Source organism: Corvus hawaiiensis, chromosome 8, assembly GCF_020740725.1.
Source record: "Corvus hawaiiensis isolate bCorHaw1 chromosome 8, bCorHaw1.pri.cur, whole genome shotgun sequence".
In the NCBI taxonomy this organism is placed as follows: Eukaryota; Metazoa; Chordata; class Aves; order Passeriformes; family Corvidae; genus Corvus; species Corvus hawaiiensis.
In genome coordinates, this window is record NC_063220.1 from 15,828,096 (window position 1) to 15,837,139 (window position 9,044).

Genomic DNA, 9,044 nt, shown 5'->3' on the forward strand with positions numbered 1-9,044 from the left:
TTTGACAATGGATGTTTTAGGATTTTAGCCAGTCACCCCAAGGGGTGCCTGATCCTTTGACCAATTAAACTATGAAGAAAAAAGTCTATAAAAGAGTTTGTAAAATAATTAAATAAATGAATCTTGCTGCACAATTCCTGCCTGCTGGATCTCTCTTCTCCTCCCTACCACTGCGGGACACCGTGATAATATATAAGGTCTGTCTGTAGAAGATGTCAGCAGTTAAAGCATCTAGGACAATATATGTGCATTCGATCAATTAATTTGTTTTAATATGCTCAAAATAACACAAAAATCAAAGCTGATAATCACTACAAAGTGCTTGTCTTGTTAGAGACACATTATCATTTCTGCTTAGGAGTGGCATAAACAGTGCTTGTTGGTAGGAGCGTGCTCTTCATGTTTGTGCCAAGTTTAATGCACATGGAAGACCACCCAGAATAAGTTCACCAAGGAGTATGAAGGCATGTGAGAAGTAGGAAATTCTGCTGCACCATGGCCAGAAAAGGGCGAATGCCCATGACAGAAATAGACTGTAAAGATGAATTGTGAATGAAGAGGTCTGAAAAGGAAATCCTCTCTCCACTTAGGAAACAGTGATCAAAAATCAAAAGGAAAGAGGAGAAAGCTTGAGATTTTTTCACTGTGAAACCTAAGGAACAATTTAGCCAAGCAATTCAGCTGAACTTTTCTCCACAAAACTTGTGACATATTACTAGTTGCAACGAAGTGTAATAAGTGCAATATTTACTCATGACTAAATATGAGAACCAGGAGTGTTGATGTCTTTGAGAGTGCATGTGTATGCTCAAAGACATCAAGTACTAAGAGTACATTAAACATGAACATATTTTTAATTTCTTGTTTCAACTGATGTCATTTATTACCTTTGTGTCCTAGACTGTAAAAGAAAATTAATAGAAGCCATTTTGGGGTGGGTTACTTGGCGCTAAAGAATATCTTCAAGGAAAGAATTATATCATTGATGGTTCTACTATACCCAAATGGATCAATCTGTGCCAAAAGCCAGCAGAGAAATGTATTCTTCTGGTTTCTAATTCATTACATTTTTCTAAGTAGAAAGGGGGGGATGGTACGTACATATCCATAGGGTTTCAGAGAATCTGAAAACTTAGCTACAACTGGAGAAAAAGAAAGGAAAACAGCATAGTTCTGTCTGATAACCTAAAGTCAGAAAGGATAACAGAAAAGAATGATCCATGAAAATTATCAGCCTAACAAGCAGCTACAGTATCAAATTTGTGTTAGAATGCCAGTATTCCTAATGCAAAATTAAAATATGCATCATATTGTCAGCTATTAAGCCCAAAAAATTTACATGTAAGATAGGAACAAATATTTTATGTGTATTTTATTACTTTGTAATTCAAATTTAGAACACATATGAGTGCCAAGCACAAGACAGAAAAAAACCTGTGTGGAATAACACCAACAGGAAATAAGAAGGGAAGAAGAAAGGCTGATGCCTAATTTATCATATTCATTGAGATTCTTCATTGCTCAAGGAATCAAAAAAGATGTAATCAAAAAAGGTTACATCAAAACACACCACTTAACAATAAATTTCTACTGGGATTAAGATCTGTGTAGGAATATATGGGAGGAAAAAGGTAGCAATCCAATAAAAAACTACAGCAATGGGCAACCCCACCAGAAACATTGATGTTGTATAGTAGCTTCTCCCAAAATTAATGAAAGAGCCCATTATTCACGAGAGTAAGCATCCACAAAAATGCTCCCAAAAATTTCTCAGTAATAGCAATAGTCTACAACTTCCCATGTGCAGGAATAACAGGAACCCCTTATAAACTACAACATGAGAGGCTGCCTTACTACTGAAGAGAGGACCAAAGAAAGCAAAAAAATGCCTTTTTACCATGCTCAGAGTATAAAGTAAACTGAAAGCCATCAAGGAAATACAAGGAAGACCAAAGCCTTCTCAAGTGGTCCAGGAATTACCTGATGTTGGCAGCTGAACTTCGTGTGGCATGAATTGTGACATGAGCAAACTTACATATTTTCAAGTACTTTTATCCCTAGAACATGATTTCTGTTAAATTTCCAAATTCTTCAAAGCAAGGGCTGAATCCATGTAATATTCTAGTCCTTCACTCTTTTTCGGGAGCTAAATTGAATTTGGTCCACTTTTCTTTGGGACATCCTGCAAAAATGATGTTCAATCACAAGACAGTCTGTGTTCTGTAAAACACAATATCCCACAACAGTTTTTACTTTTCACCAAAAAAAATTGCTCTGACCTCTGCAGTCAGTTTTGGGTTTGGTGGGTTTTGGGTTTGGTGGGGGTTTTTTGCTGAGCATTGGCTATTGTGTCCAAAAAAATATGTAAGCTGTGTAGTATTTTGGAAGCTTTAAGGGTATTTTTACTGTCCCAGTGTGCATTACATCACATTATTCTGTGCATCTGAACTAGAAACAATGGCAGGGCTTCACACTACATGTCTCATTAGCATTAGTCTGTTATGAATTGGTAGGGCAATTAGGTGCAAATAAGTAGCTTTTATAATGTGATTTTTTTAATTGTTGCTATTAGTTCTATATTTATGATGTTTTAAAATTGAGAATTTAATGCTTTCCTCTAGTATATGCCTGTTTCATAAACAACAGGAGTACTACATCCCTAGTTTCCTTTAGATATCAAATTTATTTGTGGGTAGCAGGATGTATTGGAACAATTTATTTCATAATCTGCTCCATATTTGAGTTACAAAAAAAGTGGGAATACCTGGCTTAAAGTGAAAACATAGTTTCAGTTAGATTTTCACATTTGTGATTACTCAGCGTGTTGGTGTTTGCGATAGCCAAATCTCAAAAGGTTTTTTGATCTATGGCAACTTTTAGTCTTGGTTCTCTCACATTTTTTGTTCAAACATGAATTTCAACTAACAAAGTTTACAAAATACTATACAATAAATCAATATATTAATGTATTACATGGTTTTTTTTAGTGTTTCTATGACATTGTTCTGTAAAGACATGAGTTAATAGTAAATAGCTCTTTCATTTAACTCTCAAATCCTGTAAAAATTGGTGTCCCATATGCCTTCTAGTCTTTCACTTAAAACATCACTTTTAAGTAAAAAATTACATCTCAGACATAATCATGCAGCCATCTCATTCTTTATTGCCCTAAAACTCCTAGCTGTGATCATACTGACTTTGCTACTGTTCGTTTTGTTCTATAATCTTTTCTACTGACACTTCTGAGACAATTTGACAGTCTTTCGCACATATTTCATAAAGAAGAGTGTTAATGTAGAAACCTCCACAAGTCTGTTCTCACAGATGCAAATTCATTTTGTTTTTTCTCCAGTGGTTTGAAATTCTGAGTGCTCATCTATTGGCTGTACAGGTTTTCTGGAAGAGTTCCTGTTTCTTATCGTTTTTCTTATGATGTGGGCTAAATCATTCCATAATTATAGCAGATGAAATTCTGAATCACTTTGTGGCTTTTAGTGACAGTAAATAAAACTTAATTTCATGCATTTTTCTATTTCAGCATTTAATAAATATATTAAATATATACTTTATAAAATATAATTAATTGATACTTCTTTCCTGACTTTTATGTAATGAGATTATAAACCACATTTTTATGTACTGCTTGTCAGCTACAGCTGCTACTCAGTATCGTCAGAACAGCTGCAATGATTATCTGTTTCTCCAGAAGACAGAAAGTTCTGAATATGTCCATGAAAAGTGTATAAAAAAATATGCCTGTCTTCATGGTACAACTCAGAGGGCAATTTTACAGGTGGCAGAGGCTGGAAATTCATGGAGGAAGGAACCTGGGGCTAAACATACTCAGATGTAGGAAAATTATGTTTAGGAAATGACAGGTTTTATTTAGGCTTGTAGGCAAACTACCCAGCAGCACAGTCTTTCAATGATAAGCAAGAAAGAATTAAGATTCTATTTCTTTTTAAGACTATCAGGTTCACAGGATTTAGAAAATATCGTTTGTGATGGTAACAATTAAGTCTGAGTCAAGAGTAATCTTACTGCTAGGTGGTTGTTTCAAATTCTTGTAATGACTGTAAACAGAAAATGTAATCTTACAGGTAAACAGCCCAGTACAAATGGAGGGTTCAAAGAAAATACATCCATTCTTTTCTATTTCATTCCACTTCACTCTTTAAAGGTGCTAACTTGACTTTCTGTGTTAAAGATTTTACTGATGAATTCTTACATAAAAGCCTTTTGGTGGGGCCTTTGAGTCCGTTCTTCAAGTCTAGTATTTTGCACTGATCTGCTTACAGAAATCTCCAAACTGTGCTTGTCACTAGAATAAATAATACATTGGCTAGGCAGAGCTCATTTCTTTCACAAAGTACAGTGTACTTCAAACAATGCTCATATGAGTAAGCTGTAGGGCTGTAAGAGAAGCTTCATATTTCTAAGATGAAACATCAGTACACCGTGAAAATAAGAACACTACATTATTGGTTTTGACAATGAAGTATCTAGCAATGCATGGTTGCCTGTATGTCACCGTCAGTGACATATGTCACTGTAATTTTGACTGTATTTCTTATGATAAATAGCCTACTTTTGTTTAGGTCAAAACAGCAGGAAAACATAATGCTAAGGCTTCCTTTTCAAGATATATTATCTTATAATAGCCTTAATGATGACAGCTAAAGGTATCATTATTAATATCAGAACATCTATGAACTCTTTTCATATCTTCACCTGCACATCTAGAGCAATATTGCAACAATGAAAGAAGACAACAATTTAGTTTTCTTTGTGGATTTCATGGCACAAATCAGTCTTGGAGCTAGCTGAACCATAACTGTTAAAAATTCAGGAATAAAAGTTCAAATTAAAACAACTACAGCGTTCAATCTAACAAGAATTTTAATTAGTTTCTCTTTCTACAGAAAGAAGGGTGAAATAGGACCATGCCAAAATTTGATGACAGTAAGTTTCTCAAGCCAGCTGGGGAAATAGCAGCATTTGCCATCCTCTTCTACAGCTCTGTTGGAATCTGCTTTTGGCCAAAAGATGCTCTGCTAAACAGACTCTGTACATCAGTTCCCTCTGTTAATTATTTTAATACAGCCACCAGATGGACACATCCAGTTAAGAGGCCCTGTTATAATGAATATCCTACATACTTTTATTCTCAGCATAGCTTTTTCAAATACAATTTCTGATCACTTGCATACAAAGGGTCTGTTGTACAAGTGAGAAAACATTCCTAGTAATTTAGTGAGTCTTCTTTGGAAACTTGTGGAGAAAGCATCTCCCTGCCTTCACAATATGTGAAATGAGTAAGAGACTTTTTAATTGTTATAATTTGGGAACAGGGGAGTGTTGCCAGACAGCAAAAGGAAGAAGCACTCTTAGAAATGTGTAAACAAAATTTTTTAAAAGTTTATCACTCTATTTATGGTTCTACCACATGTAAATCAATTACTGATAATCTGCTGAAAGATGTGATTCACCTTCATAAGTAGCTTGAACTAGAATTTCTACAGATCTTATTTCTTGATTAGACTATAGTAATGTCACTGTCCTTGGAAAATGTTTTAATCTCATGAAAACTAAAGTTCGCATGGTTAAGTGAAGATCAGATTTGGCTCATAATTTTAGTCTCAGTGTTTGCAAGTGTCTTCAGCATCATGAGCGGTCCATGTGGAAACAAGTTCAGGCAAGCTAATTTAAAGCTGAAACCGGAACTGGAAATGAAAGAGGCAGGATCTAGGAACCAAGGCTGAACAGATGAAGGGCAGGATTAGGATCTAGCACTCAGTAGGAGGAACTAAGACAAGGTCTAGAAAGCAGAAAACTGGATCAGGATTTTTGAATGAAAGTAACACTCAAGAGTAAGATTCTAGAGCACAATTACAACTAAAAGGCATTAAGCATCCCAGAGTATCCAGCCCTATTTCGCATACACTGAGACAGGCTATACCAACGTCTGAGAGGTGAGGCCATTATCCTTTGGAAAACTAGTTATGGCCAGATGACTAAGAAGGAGGTGCCTGAGCTGACTGTGGGAGATATCTTGACTTCACAGCTTTCAGTGGCAGCTGAACTAGCAGGGTGCCTCGAGTCACACGAGCATCTTCTTCATCATCAGACAGTCACGATCCCAACACTTTTTATCGGTAGTGAAGTAACATGTGAGCAGTGAGCTGGATCACAATTGCCCAGATGAGACAAGAGAGGCTGGCAAACCCAGAAAAGTTGGAATCAAAGCAAACTCCAATAATCTGTTAGTGCACATAAATGCTAAGAAAGCAAGATTAATCTCAAGACTTTCTCAAAATGGAGAAGATTTTACTCTTGGTAGCAAACAAACTGGAAACCACACACCATTGCACATACTGTCCTGATGCAACATTGCAAAATACATCCTGAATACTGGGCTGATGTTCTTTAGCAAGGCGGGTGCTAATTTCCCTTTTGGAAGGCGCAGATAAACAGAAATATCTAAACCAACAGGTTGTTCTATGCCATAACATAAGACATGGCATTATATATTTTATAACACTAAAACTTCTGTCCATTTTTGCATTTCTAACAGTTATGAGAGTCTGTCAGTAGAACCCTCTCATGAGTTTTTACCATCTAGATGCACATGTCCACACCTGCACACTTCGGGTCAGGCTGTTTATCCTTTCTGCTTCAGTGTATCCATCAGTTGGAGTGAAGTTGTGCGTTCATGAGGGTTCTAAAGAATTAATTATTTGTTTGTTTTTCTCAACAGACCAACAGCTTTGTACATTCTTTGATATCAGTTAGGAAATTGAGTTTCTTTTTCCAGAACTAGGTGACATTTCTCATACAACATATTTTTCTCATGAATATTGACAGGACTTTATGCATTTTAACCAGAGATACACACATACACTTCACACCAAATGCAAATGGGAGAAGTAAACAACTTCTATGATATGATATGAATGTTTGCTTCCTGTTGAATTCTGTGGAAATTACAGAAATATTTCCATGCATAATAGGACAGGACTTGTTTACCCTCTGCTGCTTGAACAATAACTTCCATGCCAGTCACTCCGATAAACCTCTCCAAATAAAATACGTACCAACCTTGAATATAATGAGAAACTAAATTCTTCTCCTCACATACCTTTGTACTTTTTTGTATCACCACACATTGAATTTTATCTGGATCTTCTAGAAATTGCCTTGAAAATGTCTCATCATGGTATCAAGTTAGACATTGGCAGAAATCTTTACCAGTTTATTTAGTTTTGTTCTGTTTCATTGGCTGCCTACAAGGTTTCAAATTGATTTTAAATTATTATTCTTAGGCTAAAATCTAGCAATCTGTTGGTTTAATATAGTTTTCAATTCTTAAATTTTGTATCATCTTGCATCTTGAATGTTAGGCTAGCAGATCTGCTGCACTCCAGCTCTGACAAAGGCAGCAGCATAAGAGGGTTTCTCTGCATAGCCCCCCAACTATGTAATTGCATTTAATCATCTGTAATCACACTGCAAATGAGTCCCACTTCCTTATTCATTCATCTTTGGCACTTTTGCTGAGATTACTAGTATCAAGTAGTAACTTTTGAAGAGTGGAGATAGAGATTGAACTCCCTTTATGTAAGAATCCAGGCAATATAGTACTGAACTAACTTTGAAGTAGGAACCTACCATGGATAATCCTTCATATACCATCCTCAACCCCTTGATGAGATGCATATTTTCCTTCTACCTATTTCAAAAGGTGTATTGGAGACTGCAGGTGTCAGGTTGCCTTTTAATTGTGCTCTGTGGCTTTGGATTTCACTGCCTAATGGCGGGAGATCAGTTACACTGTGATGATGCAGTTTAGCAACAGCCTAAATAATGACATTTTTGTTTTTCTGGCTTCTTAATCCATGTGAGATGTGCTGGCTGTTATTTTAGTTCTGTGCCCCACAAGGCTTTCCAAGCAGTTCTCCAGACCTGTACATTGTACCCATTCCTATTTACAGAAACAGTCAGACTGCTGGTGTGAACACGTTCATTGGTTTGTAATGAAGTGTCTTTATGCTGGAGAAACTAAGCCTTTAATTAAAACCAGCTGGCACTATAAACTGTTTCATGCTCCATAATACTGACCATGGGTTTCAGTTAGAGATTGAGAAAATCAGGGGATTTCTTCATCCTACCTAAAACTCTGGTTGCTGATTTTCCTCTTAGAGTACTCCATCCCATACAAGAGATGAGTAAAAAAACTGCATTATAACAGTTTTGTGTCCAAAATGCTGCAGTATTTGCATCACAGAGAGTTTTACAAAAGGAAAATAACCCATGTGACAGCCACCTTGTTACTGTTTCTGCATTTCCAGTCAGCCAATTTCCTTGAGTTATAATAAAGGTAAATAAATACAGAGTCCAAAAATTTCAGCAAATATCATGCTCTCAATAGCATCCATACTGACAGTTGATAAGGGAGAGTGGCCGCATGTGCACGGTTTTGAGACATAAGAGATCAAGAAGAGAAGTACAACACAGCCATTACAATAATATCTCCCACAGGCAAAATCCAGTCCTAATTGTTTTCCATTTCAGTTACCAGTTAGCTTTGCTAATGCTATTTCATTATTTCCCTTCTCATGAAATCTATTCCCCCAAATTAAGTGAGTTTGCCCACAGCATTTTGTTGGTGAAACTACAGAGATGAACCTGTTTGGTATTTGCAGAAAGAGACGACAGTGATTAATTAGGCAAAAGATTAGGAGCAAGGCCAATCTGGGTCCTAATCCCAGCTGAGCCATTTATGGTGTAACCTTGGGGAAGTTACTTGACCTTCATGTTTCTCAGCAAACTCTGCTGGAAATTGGATACCAGCTGGACCTCAGGGAATACCAGACATGTCTGCTGAACTCCTCCCAGTTAGCAAAGTTAGAATAATAGTGAGCAGGCTTGCATTATAATTGTGGAGTACTATGCACATAAATACAGTCAAGGATTAATGGCCTTCTTTCCCTTTCCTAGCAGGGATAAACTGATATTAAGAGGTGGCCTATGAACTACATATCCTG